Genomic DNA, 17,276 nt, shown 5'->3' with positions numbered 1-17,276 from the left:
CTCTGGCACAGATCTCCACAGACTTTGCCCTTTTCAGGAGGAACCACAGTCACCTTATTTGTCTGTGTCTGAGTTGCAATGTTGAAGAGGGTATTTGTCGTCTGACACGAGGTGAAACTGACTTAACCCTAATAAATCTCTGCTCATTGTATAATGTCCCCTTCCATGTCCCTCATCCATGGACCACATTCACTCATATTACAAATGTCCAGCTGAATTGTAGGAATTCCCCAGAGGCAGGTTTGACAGGCTGCACACAGGAAGAGGGAAATGCCCTGAATGTTAATGTCAGGTTTACTTCTGGGAAAACAGATTTCCATTTGCTCATTGACTTTTAAAAATGTGTTTAAGGATTAAAGGCCAACATCATAACCCTGATAAGAGATTAATTATTTTCTGTGGGGTTTAGTATTTTGTAACTATAAAAACAACAACGATATATATATATCTATATATATATATATAGATATATATACAGTTGTGTTCAAAATAATAGCAGTGTGTTTAAAAAAGTGAGTAAAGCTCAAAATCCTTATAATAGCTTTTATTTCCATGCACGCAAATGCATTGGGAACACTGCACATTCTATTCCAAATCAAAACATGAAGAAAAATGTATAAAATGTGTTATTACTTTACAGAAATTGAAGAAAAAGGAATATTAGGCTGTTCAAAAAATTAGCAGTGTCTGTATTTTTCTTTACAAACTCAAACATTTACTGTATAAACTGAAAAATGCTTGAAGATTTAGCTTTCCTGTGAATAATTGAACTAATATTTAGTTGTATAACCACTGTTTCTGAGAACTGTGTTGCATGGAGTCGACCAACTTCTGGCACCTGTGAACAGGTATTCTAGCCCAGGACGATTGACTACATTCCACAATTCCTCTGCATTTCTTTGTTTAGCCTCATAAACAACATTTTTGATGTCAGCCCACAAATTAAGATTAAGGTCCGTGGATTGGGCTGGCCACTCCATAACGTTAATCTTGTTGGTCTGGAACCAAGATGCTGCTCACTGACTGGTGTGTTTGGGGTCTAACCCTTGTTGAAACACCCATTTCAAGGCAACATGATCTCTTCAAATATTTTGATCGATACAAACTGATCCATGATCCTTGGTATGCGATAAATAGGCCGACACCATAGTATGAGAAACATCCCCATATCATGATGCTTGTGCCACCATGATTCACAGTCTTCACAGTGTACTGTGGCTTGAATTCAGTGTTTGGGGGTCATCTGACAATCTGTCTGTGGCCCCCAGACCCAAAAAGAACAATTTTGCTTTCATCAGTCCACAAAATGTTGCGCCATTTCCCTTTAGGCCAGTCACTGTGTTCTTTGAAAAATTGTAACCTCTTCAGCTCAACAATGTGACTTTGCGGGGGCTTCTTGCTGATAGCTTGGCTTCACATAGGCATCTTATTGTTACAGTACTCACAGGTAACTTTAGACCTTCTTTGATCATCCTGGAGCCGATCATTGGCTGAGTCTTCGCCATTTTGGCTATTTTTCGATCCATTCGAATGGTAGTTTTCCGTTTTCTTCCACGTCTTTCTGGTTTTGTTTACCAATTTAAAGCATTTGAGATCATTTCAGCTGAGCAGCCTATCATTTTCTGCACTTCTTCATACTTTTTAATCAAAGTACGCTGTTCTTCTGAACAATGTCTGGAACGACCCATTTTACTCAAATTTTCAAAAAGAAATGCTCCATAACTAGCATGTATAACATTGGCTACCTGTTTGACGCCTGTTTTTTCACAGGATGAATGACCTCACTAGTTGAACTCAACACTGCTATTATTTTGAACAAGCCTCTTTTAATTAATGATTCATTTACACAGAATCAGCAGCATGCATGTCATGGCTGTTGGGTCTGTTGGTTTTCTATAACCCTACTACACCTACTAGTAAATTATTTGCCAAGTAGAAATATCATTTCTACCAAAAACAGTGATTGATCTGGTTAGTGATGTTGGACTGCTATTATTTTGAACACACACATATATATATATATATATATATATATATATATATATATATATATATATATATATATCAATGTAGTGTATGATTTTATACTTGGATTTATTAAGTAGAACAAAATAAGACATCATCAAAAATGAAATACAGCACAAACAGGAAGTAAATCGCAGGAGACTAGTTTCCCATAACCCCCTCTGTCCTGAAAGATATTTTAGTGATAAGTAAGATAAGTGATAAGTAAGAATAAATAAGGGCAACTACAGATAAGTCAATGATCACCTGTAACATTACTGTTTCAATGGTCAACATAGACACTGTTATACAATATAGATCACTGCATTAACTTTTTTTTTCAACAGTTAACATCTTTTTGTTTGACTTCACCCTTTCCTCTCTCAAAATGTAACTTTCAAAATAAGCTGCCCTGTAGGGGTTCAGGTGTAGACGAAACAAATCTTAAATCCATCTCGATTTGGAAATTGATTCAATCCATATAAACCCATTTGACTGATTATCAGATTTGGACATGTTTCGTGCACAGCAAATGATCAATGTTCTACATTTAATTTAACTTCAGCTTTCTAACTGTAGCATCAAAACGTGTGTGATAAAGTAGCTGCTACTCTGATTGGCTTCATTCCAGCAATACTGATTTAAAGATGTGAACATAATCATTTCGACAGGATCGCTTGACTTGTTAAGTTTGGATTCATAAAAATGGATCATTGATATTTGGCCAAACAGACACCTTCACTTTAATCAACCTGCACCAAATGTGAACACACTTCTAGATATCAGTTCTCTAATGTGACATAGTTTTTACATCAGACTTAATGAATTATTCCTCGGGGCACTGGTGAAAATGTGAAACAAACACAGCCCATCTTGCACAGTAGTAAAAAAGAAGTCCTGTATCTGCCCCTTTGTCCACGTGTACATTTTACAGCACCATTCTGTAGTTCTTATGTAATCCTGCTCACAGTCCAATGAACCAACAAACAAACAGATGGACGGGTGAAAACACGACATCCCTGGTGGAGATAATAGCTGAGTCTACTCTACAAATGTCCTGCAGATTGTTTTGGATGGTTATTGTTTGTAGTGCTACCACATGAGATGTATTTCCAGGTGATTGTATCAGAAGTGCACTTTTACCTCGAAGCTTGTGACACCATTAAAGCCTCTGTTTTGTACAAAGATCCAATCTGATCATGACGAGGAGCTGGACTGAGCCTATTTTCCTTCAACCTCCTTGAACTCACATAATCATTATTTCACTTTAAAATACATTTTAAATGTGTTTGGTTGAGTTAAATTTATTTTATTTTTTTTCAACCGCACAACTTGTTGATTTTTTTCTTCCTTGAATTCATAAAGAAAATGATGAAGTCCTCTGTTAAATGAATGCATTGAAGTACTTGGTCAGAAGAAACACCGAGAAATTCTTATAATGGTCTCAAAGACACAATGAAAGACAAAGATAAAGCAAAGTGTGAAGAGCCAAACTCCCTAATGAGCTAAATTTCCTGAGACAGAATGTGTCCATAATAAACTCCAGCAGCCTTGATATTTGAGAGAGTGAATTCATCTGTTTACATTCCTGTTTTCTTGGACATTTTATTATTATCTTATGTTGGAAAGACCCACAGTTCCTCCGGGATGCTGATTTTGGCCATTATCGAGCGATCTGACAGGTGACAGATTGGTTTTTACCTTATATTACACCATTATCCTGATATGTAGTCCACTCTCAATATATCTGCTTTACTTCTCGCCATCAGTTACTGTCAATAATAATTTAAAAAAGAATAATGAAAGTTATTTTAGGAGGGTGCTCTGCCTTTTATCTTTTGAAGTGTGAACAGTTTGATGGATGAAAATCCTGTTCAGTCCTCACTTGTCTGGAACAATGGCAGCTTCGAGTTTAGAATTTCACACGTAAAGTTTGGAGAAGAAGTCACTGGACTGACAGACTGAAGTGTAGTACCTCACTGTATCAAATAGCTTCTTTGGAAGTCAGGCTGACAAGAACCAGCTCTTCAGTATATTAAAGTAAATACAGCTCACAGTTTCTTTGGGAACTGCCGTTATTTTCCACTGAGGCAGCAAAATGCAAAACATCAGAAGTTGATTCTTTTTGAGAAGGTAATTATAAAATACAGTGACTGTGTTTATCTTTGCAGAAAATGAATTTATTTTTAGTGACGAATTTAATTGAACCCCCATCAAAGTGGTTATTTTTTCATCTGTCTGTCTGATAGTTAGCTGGATTATTAAAACATCGGTCGGATTACCATGAAACTTGATGGAAGCATGCGGAATGGCTCACGAAATTTCGGTGTGGGCACAGATCAAAGGGCGTATTCAATTACTTTCTTTCACTTTCTTTAACATTGCTAGAGAGGACATTCATCAGCATTTTCGTTAAATTCTTTTGGATGCCAGTGAAACACCTAACACCTATGAGTGTGTGTAATTTGGTTCAGACCCAAATGAAAATCTGCATGTGGTGAATTGTAATGTAGTTTCATTAGGGGATGGTTGGGCCTTGGCAGAGATATGTGCCCTCTGAGTGCCATTCAAGTGAATAATGATTCTAAAAGAACTAAATTAAGAATTCATTTCTGTGTCAAAGCTTGATAAAGACTCTGCTCTGAGTGTGATTTGATTCAACACTGAACTCTAATGAATGTCAAACTTTAAAAGACATCAAAACTGCGTGTTGCATTTAGGTGCAGCCTCTTGGAGAACACGTTCGTGTGTGTTTCCTCGTATCCTTGTGATCTGACGCTTCTTATGGATGAGAATAAATTCTCTTGATTTGGCAATCCCACTGGAGATGCTGGATCTATGTACATTATTTCACCAGCTGAATTTTTATCTTCACAGCTTGATATAAAATTCTCAGTGCATCACACAACTTGAATCTATCTATACATTTCATTACAGATGGGAGTGAGAGTTAACTGTTCCCCATGGGGAAGTGGAGAATCACAGTGGAGCAGCTGCACCACTGACATGTTCAAACATGGGATTTATCCAAGATGTTGAATGATCCATGTCCATGATAGGAAAAACTCAGTCTGTTGTTAAAGGTTAAATATTAAATATTAAATGTTGAATCAGGTTAATCTATGGTCTCCATTAGCACAATATAACTTGATGTCTTACTGACTTTACATGGCCAAAACAGATCACTTGATTTCAAACCAATATTTATGCTTCATTATGTGGGTTTGAAAAGAAAAGAAAAAATAGACAATGGCATGTTGACAGATTTGAAGCCGTTCTGCCACAAAAACAATTATTGTCTTTGCAGAGGAAATTTGCATAAGTACACTAGAGGATCCTTCATTCATCAGTGTGATTATACAGTTTTACTCCAGATAATACAAAATCCATTATAGACATTAGTCAGATCCCTGTGAATTTACTCAAACGATCCCTGACATTTGTAATTGTCCTATACAGGAACTGTCTCAGTGGTTTTTATTGATTATTTGGTGTGATTACATTTAGACAAAGGTTCTTTATAGAAAAGTCATTTTTGGTCAGTATGGGAATAAAGCAGGGTTCCAATCACCCAACCATTGTATATACAAAGTTGTACATAATTATGAAATCAACATCATTTAAGTCTTTTTTCTCTTTGTGATTTTCTGTTGTTGTTTTCTAAACGGTGCTTGTGTATTTTTGGAAGCAATGAAATCCTGCCCTTGCTGTCCAGTATTATGGTTTTTGAGTCAGAATATAATTGCCCCTCTGGAAGAGGTAAGGTTTTGCTGAATTGAATTGTGGAAACAGTTTGTTCTCAATGGTTTCTTTGACTTGGAGCAACTTGAATAGCTCATTCAGCAGCAGGTTGTGTAATGGCTTTGGAGACCATATGTTTTTGTGTTGAGAAGTGATCACAAACATCTTACAGCACTCCGGTGTCACTGGACAAAATACTGAAATTCCATCTGCACCAGTTCTGTTGTGCTGTTGCTGACTTTGTGCTTTGACCTCCCTGCTGGGACGAGGGAGCAAAAAGAGAAATGTCAGCGATCAGTATAAACACAGATCACCTCCGTTTGCCATATTCACACCTGGAGCATTGATGCAGTAAAGCAGAACCCCACATTCATACACATTTATTTATTACTTTAACCGCCGGTGCAGTTTTAACAGATCTCCAGCTACTAATGTTTCTCAGTTTGACTCCTCTTGTGCAGCTGAGTGTTTCCCAGCTGCTCTTGGTCAGTGCTTTGATATCAAGGAGGGAGAAGGAGGCGTAACTCCCGCTAACGAGTCTGATGGAAGGTTAATGAGAGGCGCGATACTTTATTTTTAAATGCAATAATTTTCCTCTTCTTATGATTGATTTTGAAATGAGCTCTCATCTGAGCCTCTGGATACATGGACATGAAAGTCTAGTTTCTTGTTTGACGGGTAATGTGAAGTGTGTCAGATTTAGAAGAAGTGCATTTTAAGCTGTTCATTAAGAAGATGTTGATGTTCTGTGAAAGCCATGTATCCCCTTACAGCCATTTTGATTAACTGAGATTAAAGCCTGAATACAGATTTTACTCACTGTGTACAAATTTAGTGTGTATGAGTACTTATATCTGCAGGTTCTCAGGGACAAGATGGAAATTTGTGGAAAGAGAGAGTTATAATTCAGGATGCTGTTTTAACTTCCACTGTGGTTATTTTTTAACTAAACTCTTATCATTCAAGAGTGTATGTCCTGCTCCACTGGGCATACTTAATTTTGTTTTACCAAGATCTATAAGAAATCAAGGAAACATTTAGAAAAATCCTCCTTCATCAGCCCTCTGTTATCTGGGTCTACTGCAAAATGTAAGGAGTTCTAGTAACTGACAGGCTGACATACAAATAAAGACATAAACATAATCTCCTGGACAGATAATAATGCTATAATATTATATTATGTTTGCATATTATATATATGTATTTCCTTGGGTGCATGCCCAGAGCTGAAAACAAGTTAGCTCGCACCTCATGGAGCTGTAATCCTGATTGATTGCCGGGGAGACGATTTTAAAGCCTTCAGAACTGTCTCTGTATGATTTACACTGAAACACAAGTGGGTGACATCCAGGGTGGGGGAACTCTGTCCGCTGATGGCGGTTATAGAGTCCAGGGCCTCGTGTCTGCTGTGAATGACAGATGAGACAGTTCCCATTCATCCGTCATTCTTCATGACAACACTCTGTAGCCTGGACCTTTGTTTTCGTTGTAAGCTCAGAGACGTGCCCTGCAGTTATTGGAGTAACCCACAATAATAAAGGAGCATATGTTTTCCTGTTTGTAGTTAATGAGGACATTTCGAAATAAATTGACAACTGGACTATTCTGATGCAACATGAGCAGATTTGTGTTGTTCTACCCTGTTGTGGTAATAGAATAGGTTCCCTGTATTAAAGTAAAAAAGATCTAATATTCAGTTAATTTGAAAAATGTATTGGATATGAGATCTGCTCTCATCCAAATCCTCCACCTCATTAAATGAATCAACTGTTTAATTTTTTAACATAATGTTTTTTTTTAATATATTTTCAGTGAAAATATAAGTTTTTTTTCTCTTATTATCCCAGGTCAAAGCACACTCTGGTCATTTGAGTCGGTTATTGAGGTGAGGGTGAAGATATCTTCAAACACACCTCGCGCACACAACGCCATAGAAGGCAGTGAAGTGAGTCGCAAGCATCTCTGGTGTTAAATTCTTGCAGCGCTATCTCACCGAGAGAGAAAAAATCCACAGAGGAGGTTAACTGGAGGGAGGACCGTGTTTCCAACACATGACAAGCCTGTGAATTACTCAAATGGATATAACTGAATAAACAAATAGAATTGAATTTACTCTGTCTATGGGTTCTTAAAGTAAAAAATCAATTATGTGCAGATAGGAAAATATTTGTTGCTTTGGTAGTGCACAGACTCGCTGGCAGCTCTCAAGGCTGCAGAAGTACAGTTGATCAGGGGATCAACAAAATCATGATCTGTAAACCATTCATTTCTATAGAAAATGTCATATCAACCCATCCTACATAAGTGGTGAGCCGACCAACAGTGCCGGGCCTTAAAGCCATGCTCATGCTATAGAGCCTTGAGCCTATGTTTGTTTATGAGAATCACCAACAATCAGAGAACATTTTACCCTGGAACCATATGTGCTCTATAAAATAACAATTACTCTGTCAGTTGACAAAACATTGCAGAGAAATCAACGCAGGTCTGAGGCGTAAAATCTGCTCGGATGCTCCTACAAAAGCCTCATATAGATAAATAGACCAATGACTGTTCCACCCATGTTTGTCTCCACGGGTGCCGTTAAGTGGCTTAACCTTCATGAGCTTCATCACTAATGTTCCCGATGCTCCCTATAGAACACGTCACATCATTGCAAATCACATCAGGCTGTGGTAACATCTGCCTGAATCGTCTCTCAGCTGCTCCACAGTGACTGGAATGATTTTCAAAAGAGAATTAGACAATTCCATTTCTACCTCAGCCTCCCAGGTCTTTTCCTGGCAAACATGCAACTGTTTCTCAGCTCTCACATCTCCGCCAGCACTTTTCTCCTGTAGTATGTCTTCCATGTGTTTTTTTTTTGTATTTCATCCCTTTTCCCCTCCTGCTGTTACATCACCACAATGTGTCTCTTCGCTGGCTGTCAGAAGCCATCTTCAAAGTATTTGTCTGGGATTATGCAAAGGTTAAATAGAAATTGAGGTTAAATAAAAATAAATATTGGGAAACGGAGCAGGAAATTGAAAACACCAGACCCAAACGTCCATGCTCTTCTTGGGTGAAGGTCATGGGATAATTGTCCCGCTGTTTCAATTACAGACTTTTCCTTTTTGTCTCACGATTGCATTTTTAATGTTTGTGAAGATTATTTGCAGTCACACTGTCACGGTGATTATGTCCCTTTTTTTTGTATTCCTGAAGTGAATACAAATGGTTTAATATTTGTATTGTTACCTAACCCACTCTGACGTAGGAGAATCTTTCAGATATTTTTCTATTTACAGCGTTATTGGCAGTGTCTTCCCAGATCAAGTTTTTGTATTCCACCTCTCAACGACAGCTTCACTGTCAAAGAGTCTTTTTTTATTCTCAGTGACTTTCTCTAGGTTACAGCCTCATCATTAGTCAGGCATAGTCAGGTTCTGATTTTCATGGTTATGTTGATATTTGGAGTTATACTGAAGATTAATGTTAGAAACCATTTTGTTCTTTTTAAACCTGTGTAGTTATAAAAAAGTCTTCGTGGCACTAAACTGATAATATTTACAGTTTGAAACGTCGAGCAGCAGTGGTGACTCATGTTTGATGTATATTTCTGCAATCATTTTAGTATTAGAAGATGAATAAACCTGAAATTGAAAAACTTCATCTGTAGCATAGAACATGAAATCTCTTTAAAAGCATTTTGCCTCTGTGATGTGTCACACATTACAAAGGTCAGATTAACTATTTCTAGGAGCGTTGGATCTCTGCTGGATGTCTTTTATGTGGTTCTCTCTCAGAACATGTCCTTTCAGTACTTGTGTTTCTCACATACTCCAGCAGCGAAATCCTTATCCATCACATTATTTATGTGGATAGAGACCAAAGGCGAGACGCCCTATGCTTAGCAATGTGTATAGGCCTATAGCATCCGTGCAGCCGTCCTTCCAGAGGGCTATTTCTTTCTTTTCATCTGCTGATACACTAAAAACCCTTGTATTTGCCATTCCAGTCTGTTGGTTGAGGCTGAGCAGGGCACAGGAGTGATCTCCTCGCTGCTGTGGAAGGATGAAGTCAAACTAATGAGCACCAAAACTCCACAGAGCACTGAAATTAGCCTGTTTCAGAAGGAATGGGAATCTTATTTAATCACCGAAAATGTTTCCAACAGAGTGACTGAGACTGTTTTTTGAGCTTGCTGTGGATTTGTCTGATTGAATCACATCTAAGTGCTTTTTACTGCTGACATTTTTTGACTGAGTTGATTGTATTATTCACTCGTGCGCTGCCATTTGCCTGAATATCCCGCTGTCTTCCACTGATACAGTACTGAATGGTGTCCATCAGCGCGTGAAATGGATTGAGAATGAAATGTTTTTTAATAGAGCTGGGATTACAGCTCTTCCATTTGTCAGGGGGATGTAAGGGACATAATTCCATGGGGGGGCAACAACATCTGTGCTGCATTAATACGTTCAGAACGTTGTGTGAGTAATCATTTGAACAGCTTGTAAATTAAACACTTCCTTGGAGGCGGGACATTGTTCATGTTGTCATATGTGTTATCTGCAGGAGGCTTTGTCACGAGGGGCCAGGTTCACACTCCTGCTATGACACTGCAGCTGTCCATAATAACCTTGTGTGTTATGGACTGTGCTCTCTGCACTCTGCTGTGCTTAAACACTCTGCTGCAGTAACAGGTGGCAGCCTCAGCTTTACTATGGCAGTGTAGGCATTGGGCATGGTCATGAGTTGCAGTTGCATTGCCTCCTGCTGCTGCTGAATGGACAACCTTTTGTTTTGAGTTTAAAATATTTGAAAGAATAAAATTAACTATCCGAGATCCGAATATAAATATCAAACTGAAGAACCTGACATGTTCTTCTAGAGCCTGCATCAAGTTCACATTTATAGAAGCACAAAATTATAACAATAATTATAATAACTTTATTTATATAGCACCTTTCAAAACAGCCGTTACAAAGTGCTTCATCAAGAGAACAAATCATCGAAGACAAGAAGCAAATTAATACAAAATAAGACAGCAGATGAATCACACAATTTAAAAGTAATAGCAGAATTGAAAGAATAAATATGTTTTGTAGTATGTAAAACATTTCAGTGAAGTGGATTGTCGTGCTGTTGGATTTCTGGATAAGCTTAACCACAAGAGCAATTTGTTCTCTGGTTTCCTGCTCTGTGATGTGACTCTAACCCTGTCTGTTCCAAAGAGTCTCAGAGAGACGCAGTTTAAACAGAGAAGAGCCTCCGGGCACATACCATACCATTTCCATACAAACCAGAAAACAAGTAACTGGAATAAACACCAACACGACTAATTATATGAGAGTAATGGTTTTCTGAAGCTAGAAAATCAAATCTGATTTACTGGAGTCAAAGTCTTGAAACTATTCTTCATAACTCTATTTGCTTTACTTTCTGTGCAGCGCTGTTTGTTTAACATTGTGCTTCAGCCTCAGACCTCAGGGCCCATCCTGCCGCTCATTCTCCGCTCAGTAAATTTCACCCTTTGACACCAAGATATGGGTAACCATCTCCATCTGCCATCTGCAAGCCAATAACATCAGTTTTTATTTGCAGCAGTTACAATTCAATTTATCCATTTGTGCGTGTTAAAGCCAAAGTACAGAGCTCTGAGTCCTCAAGAGGTGTCTGGCAAATACTGTTAGTTCCCTTCATCTTGTTTTGTTAATGTGATATTTTGGAAAATAAGGTTAGTTTCTCAGAAATTGAGGTTAAATATAATTCTCCATTTGGAGCCGGACCTTCAGGATACCATGTTTTTGAATTCCTGCTATCTGATCTCCAGCATCTTAACCTCAGTGGAACTAATTAGAAACCCACTTGTCTGGAAGTATTTGTATTCCCACTTGGCAATGCTGAAGCGAGTCTGCAAGTCAAATCTATACACAAACTAGTTTAGACAATCAGACAAGCGGACTGAACAAATGGCCACCGTGCCTCACACAGATCTTTGTTGGGGAATTCTTCTATATCACCACCACAGGGTTTGTTCTGCTCTGGCTGTGGGGATGTCTTATTTAGTATTTATTCTTTTAATACCCATATCACTCACCAGTTATTTACCTAAGGGAGAACATGTTTTTTTTTACATGCTCGCCAGTTATTCGTTTACATGCTTGTTGGAAGGTATCACCCCTCTTTTACACAATGTAACTGGCTCAGCACCGCTGAGACGCACTAATGGAAAAGCTTAGAAGTGAGCTCCCTTTCATCCATCACAGCAGGCTCGGGTGGAAAGTCTTGACCTTACTATCCCCGGCAAAATTAATAACAAGTTATGGCTTAAAGGTCCTTTTCATCCATATGAGGTGGCAATATATCTGTTTGTTTTTTACTCTTGTCCTAAAGAGAGCAACGTGCAGGGACTGCCAAAGTTATTTTATACATTGTTTTTTGTGATTGTGTACTTGGATGAAAAGCATCAATAACTGATGTGGCACAAAAGTGTTTTTTTCTTTTACACATTGGTTGTGTTTATTGTATTCAGCCGGTGTTGAACAATCATTAAGTACATTTTTTCTGAAATTTCAGGTACTTTCTTACCTTGCTGGAGTATTTCCATTTTTTTATATTACACTTTCTATTAATCAACTTTTAATTGACAGCTTTTGTTATAAGTTAAGATGAAGATATAAGACAATGGATAAAAGCACAAGCTTTTAAAACAGCAGATTTCCCAAAAATTTTTGGGGTTTCTTTCACAGATTTTTCTCACATGGTTTTATTTTAAAAATGTATTTGATGCTGTGGGAAAAACACAGAGGGTAAAAACTGCTTCTGGTGCTTTTTTATTTTGAGAGCATTAGTCACAGGTTGGTTTTATTTTCATTTATTTACTGGGTTTCACTTTAACTCAATGCAGAAGAAAATAAAAGGTCAAGAGGAAAATGAATTAATTTCTTTTACGAGACGAAAATGTTTCTTAGAGAGAAGGAGAATGCACATCTTTCAGTCAGTCTGACATATCCAAGCTGAGCCATTTGAAAGCTTCAAATGACAGAGACCTTGAAGAATATGTACAGTGCATTTTTTACAGTTGCGCTGCACAACTCCACTCAAATGTTTTATAACTACCACCATTTTGAAATGTAAGCAGTTTAAGTGCAGCAAAAAACCTTCATAGGTGCTCTGATGTTCCAAGTGATTGCAACATGGGAGCTGGATAGGAAACTGACAAGTGCAGTGGTCTGTGACAAGCAAAGATATTCGGCATCCCTTGACACTGCTTTGCACAAGGAGGAAGTTGGATCTGGGTCACCAAAAACTCAAAAATCATGCAATACATTTTTTTTAAAAACTAAATCAGGCCCTTTTCTAACAGACATTTTTCTGGGATTAAGAAACTGGATAAATTACAGCTTTTTTGTGGCAATGGAAGTGAAATAAGCTTTCAGAATTGACGCCACCTATTCCTGCAGGTGCCTGAGGGAAAGAACGTATCTCAATTTAAATATTCATTAGATCATTTTAATCAACTTTTGTTGATCACTTACAAACCCTCTGTACTTCTTTTGACCGTTGGGACAAACCTTCTGAACAAAATTGAATTCATGTGGACTGTAATATAAACATGTTTGTTGTCCCTGCATTGCTTATTCTGTAGACATTACTTAAACATGAACACATCTATAATTTATACTATTGAACTTTTGGTAAGATGTTAACTGGCTTTTTACCTATACGCTTTACAATGACATAGCAAGTTTAATATAATCTAATCTACTATTCAAGAGACTTTTACATGATTGTCATTTCTAAAATTGTTCTGCTGGTACATTATTCGTGGCCCTGTGTCTAAGTTGTTTTCATACTGCTATTCAGTGCAAAATTGCCACAGATGAGTGCAGCAGATGAGTGCAGCATGATGAGCCTGGTCATTATCTTTTCTGAGGTAATGACGTAATAGATGGCAAAGATTGTGTCGGCCTTTTCTTCTCTTCCTGTCATCTCAACCAAGCAAAGATTTTGTCACTCCAATGCAAATGAATGTTACTGTAACAAGTGAATGAGACTTTCAAGCAGACTTTATTGTTATGCAGACACTAACAACCTGAGACCTGGATGATTTTAGTTTGGTCTCAGAGGTGGTCATGTTGTTCAGCATACACATTGAATGTCAATATCTTTATCGGCCCTTTAGAAAATACACTTAGGCATTAAGGCATGATGAGTTGCCTCAAGCTGTCCTACCACTGGTATTTGTGTTGCACATTGCTTGCTCCCTTTGAGGCTTTGCATTGTCTCATCTGCAATAGAAGATAATTAGGGGAAAATGACGTGGACCTCATCACCGGCATGATTGGACCCTTGGCTTTTTGAACTAAATGGAAACCTTGACGATGACACATAGCGAGAGTAATCCTCAGTCTTCTTAATGGGGTGATAGAGGACTGACTAATAAGCTAAGTTTCACTTGCTAAGCGGATTATGTTTTGTTTCAACTAAATGGGATTTGTAAGCAGTGATTCCGCCCTCTTTGGTGTTGGACAGGATCATGAGCCAGAAGTTCACTTTATGATTGTCACCCAGGGTCGAACAATAACTTCATTATATTCAGATGACTGTTGGAGCATAAAGCTGCAAAGCTGGATGAGTAGTGGGTGCAGGTGCAGTAATAACATCACCCCAAGGACAGTTACATAAGCATCAACGTAAATCTAATACCCCTTATTTCCTCCTAAATCTCAAGTCAGTAAAGACTGGATTTGTGGAGTTTTACCAGAGCATTTGTGAATATAGTTCATTTTACTGGGGCTTATGTTTGAATTGTGTAATAATGTACAGTACATGTGCATGTCCTGGACTATAACCCCTCCAGTCTCTTATCTGGCATAAATTAAAGTGGTTAAGTGGTTAAGTGAAAAAGGTTTGTCATATTGAAACCACTGGTTATTTTTTCTACAGCTTCACTCTGCTCTATGATGAATATTGGCAGGGGCGCTGCAACAGCAGAGCAGGTAAATGCCTGGGGCCCCAAATTGGGAGGCTCCCCCCCTGAGAATAACTGAATATGTTAGATCATAGCAGTAACAATATTGTGAGAACCCCCTTCAATTCCATGTTGTACAGGAGTCTACAATTTGATGTCCACCCCCCAGGTCCCTTCTGCCCAGGGCCCCCAAAGTCTCTTGAAAATCCCCTGCATGTTAGTCTCTTTTAACTTTAACTCTTTTGTTTTGGTTTTTAGGGCCCAAATGGAAAATAGACAAGATTGCCAACTCAGTGATGAACATGTTGAAGTATGTTTACTTGCAAAGCAATCATTCAAGTTGATGGGGACCAAACTTGAGCTGAAAGTCTGAAACGTCCTCCTTCATCAGGTTATCAAAAACACAACTTCAAATGATGAGTGCAAACATTAATGTGTCTGTTGATGTGTAGACTGATTTCCTTCCTGTTTTCTGTAAATAATGTACAGAAGGTAATGTCAGTGTTGTGTCTATGGATTATGTTGCTGCCCACTAGTGGCTGAAAGGTACAGCCATCGACGCAGCGGAAATAGTTATTTACCTGTTAAAACATCAAATCTCTCAGAGTCAGAGGTTTAGAATATGTATCTGAGAGGTTTCCATTTTTTACTTCTCTCACATTCACACTTATTCTTGTTCATTTTCTATTTTTGTTCCATTATGTGCTTTTATATGGTTCATTTTAGTAGATAGACACAGGAGCCAGAAGACATGCAGCTTACAACAACAATCTTCCACCGCACCATTTTTTTCTGTCATAAAAAAACAAACATCCCTAACTATGTTGAACAGTGAGGTGCACAGCAGGGGAAATGTCTTGAGGTGATATTTTTTTTCTGTCTGTCAGACACTGTGTGGATGTCTGAGCTGCTGATTTCTGAGCCTCTGTATATTATTTCTAAAACATCCAGCTAATTTTGGATCATGTAAATCAATGATGACAATGAGGGGAAATCATCTTTTAGTTTTAAATAAGACCAGTGAGACCACTCAGTTTCAAGGATTTTACAAAACTCTTGAATTTATCAGCCTTTCACTCTGAGCAACATTTTAAACATAAGGTTGTAGTATAAAATATATTTGCAATGTAGCACAAAATGAAAGAAACATCATCACTGAACCAGTTCATGCTGTATCAATACATAAAGTGATTTATACTGCAGACATCCTCTTCTGACCCACTGAGAAACAATCTGGCATCTCGAGAGGAACTCAAAGAGAACGTGGGCTGTAAATAATTTGTAAGTACTGGGTACACATTCTAATATTTTTATAACACAAAGAATTATAATGTCAGTGGGGAAGAATTACCTGCACCATATAAACATTAGTGAAATGTGTTAGAGCAATTGTGAGTATATAGAATAAATATTTGTCAAACTGTGCCATATGACCGCAGACCTGAGCTGAACCTATAACCAGGACAAGGTTGCAGATCTCCCTCAGGGCATGTGGGGTTCGATGGGAGGGAAACTTGGAAACATCATTTGCATGCTTTCATGATTTGTTACACATTCACTACTATCACTTTATATTTTTGTGTTGTGTTGTTGTTGGAGGAGTTTGGTGTAAATTGTTATTCAAGATAGCAATCAGCCCAAACATTTCAGATTTATCATTGTTGGAGACAGTAGCACAAACCCATAACTTATCAGCTTTAAAATGCACAAGCACATTCTCCAGTCGTGAGCATGATGCGTTTACTAATGGAGGCTTTCCGGTTGTTGTTTTTTTGGAAATCACCATGACTTAGTGGCTGCTGGCAGAATTAATCTGACATAAGTTACATTCAGATAAGAGCCACGGGCAGAACTGTTGGACAAACATTGTGGACGGTGATGCAGTTTTTCAGGTGTATGTAATAGTGCCATAAACTCAGAAACCCTGGACCTCACCTTCCACAGCAACACACACACGCGTGCAAACACGTACATCCAATGATCAGCAGCTAACTGCGGTATTAGGAGGTAATGGTCCGAGAGAGGGGAGCCATCAGTATTTCTAAGAGCAGTGATTATCCTCCCTCACGTACAGATCTGTGACAAGCCTGCTTGTCTTGATAAAATTTAACATCCGATAACCGAGTATCCTTTATCATTCGGAGGTAGTGATAATTTTAACAGCAACATTTACCTCAAGTGATGCCAGCACAAGTCGTCTTATTCAGGTTTCAAGTACGTGTCAGTGGTTTCAAAGGCTTTTTACTGGAGAAAACAGTGATGATATCAAAACACGGGATTCATATCTTGAAAAAGTAAAATAATTGGTGTTTCAATCAATTCAACTTAATTACTTTTTCTGCAATTATCAATATAGTGGAGGTCAAGTTTATTTGAAATAGAAAATTTGGCAGAGCAGGTCAGAAAGAAGTTTGTAGTTTATAATGTATTTAATGGAATTATCTTACGATTGGATCCACACAGCCATGTTAAGTTATGTTGTATTTTATTCTCATCTATCTGTTTCAAATGAATGGTATTCAGTAAAAATGATTCAAGAGAGTTTCACATCTGTGTCTGGCAGTGTTTGCTT

The sequence above is a fragment of the Paralichthys olivaceus genome, chromosome 2, assembly GCF_024713975.1.
Source record: "Paralichthys olivaceus isolate ysfri-2021 chromosome 2, ASM2471397v2, whole genome shotgun sequence".
In the NCBI taxonomy this organism is placed as follows: Eukaryota; Metazoa; Chordata; class Actinopteri; order Pleuronectiformes; family Paralichthyidae; genus Paralichthys; species Paralichthys olivaceus.
The sequence above is the reverse complement of the archived record's forward strand: the minus strand, read 5'-3'. Positions refer to the sequence as shown.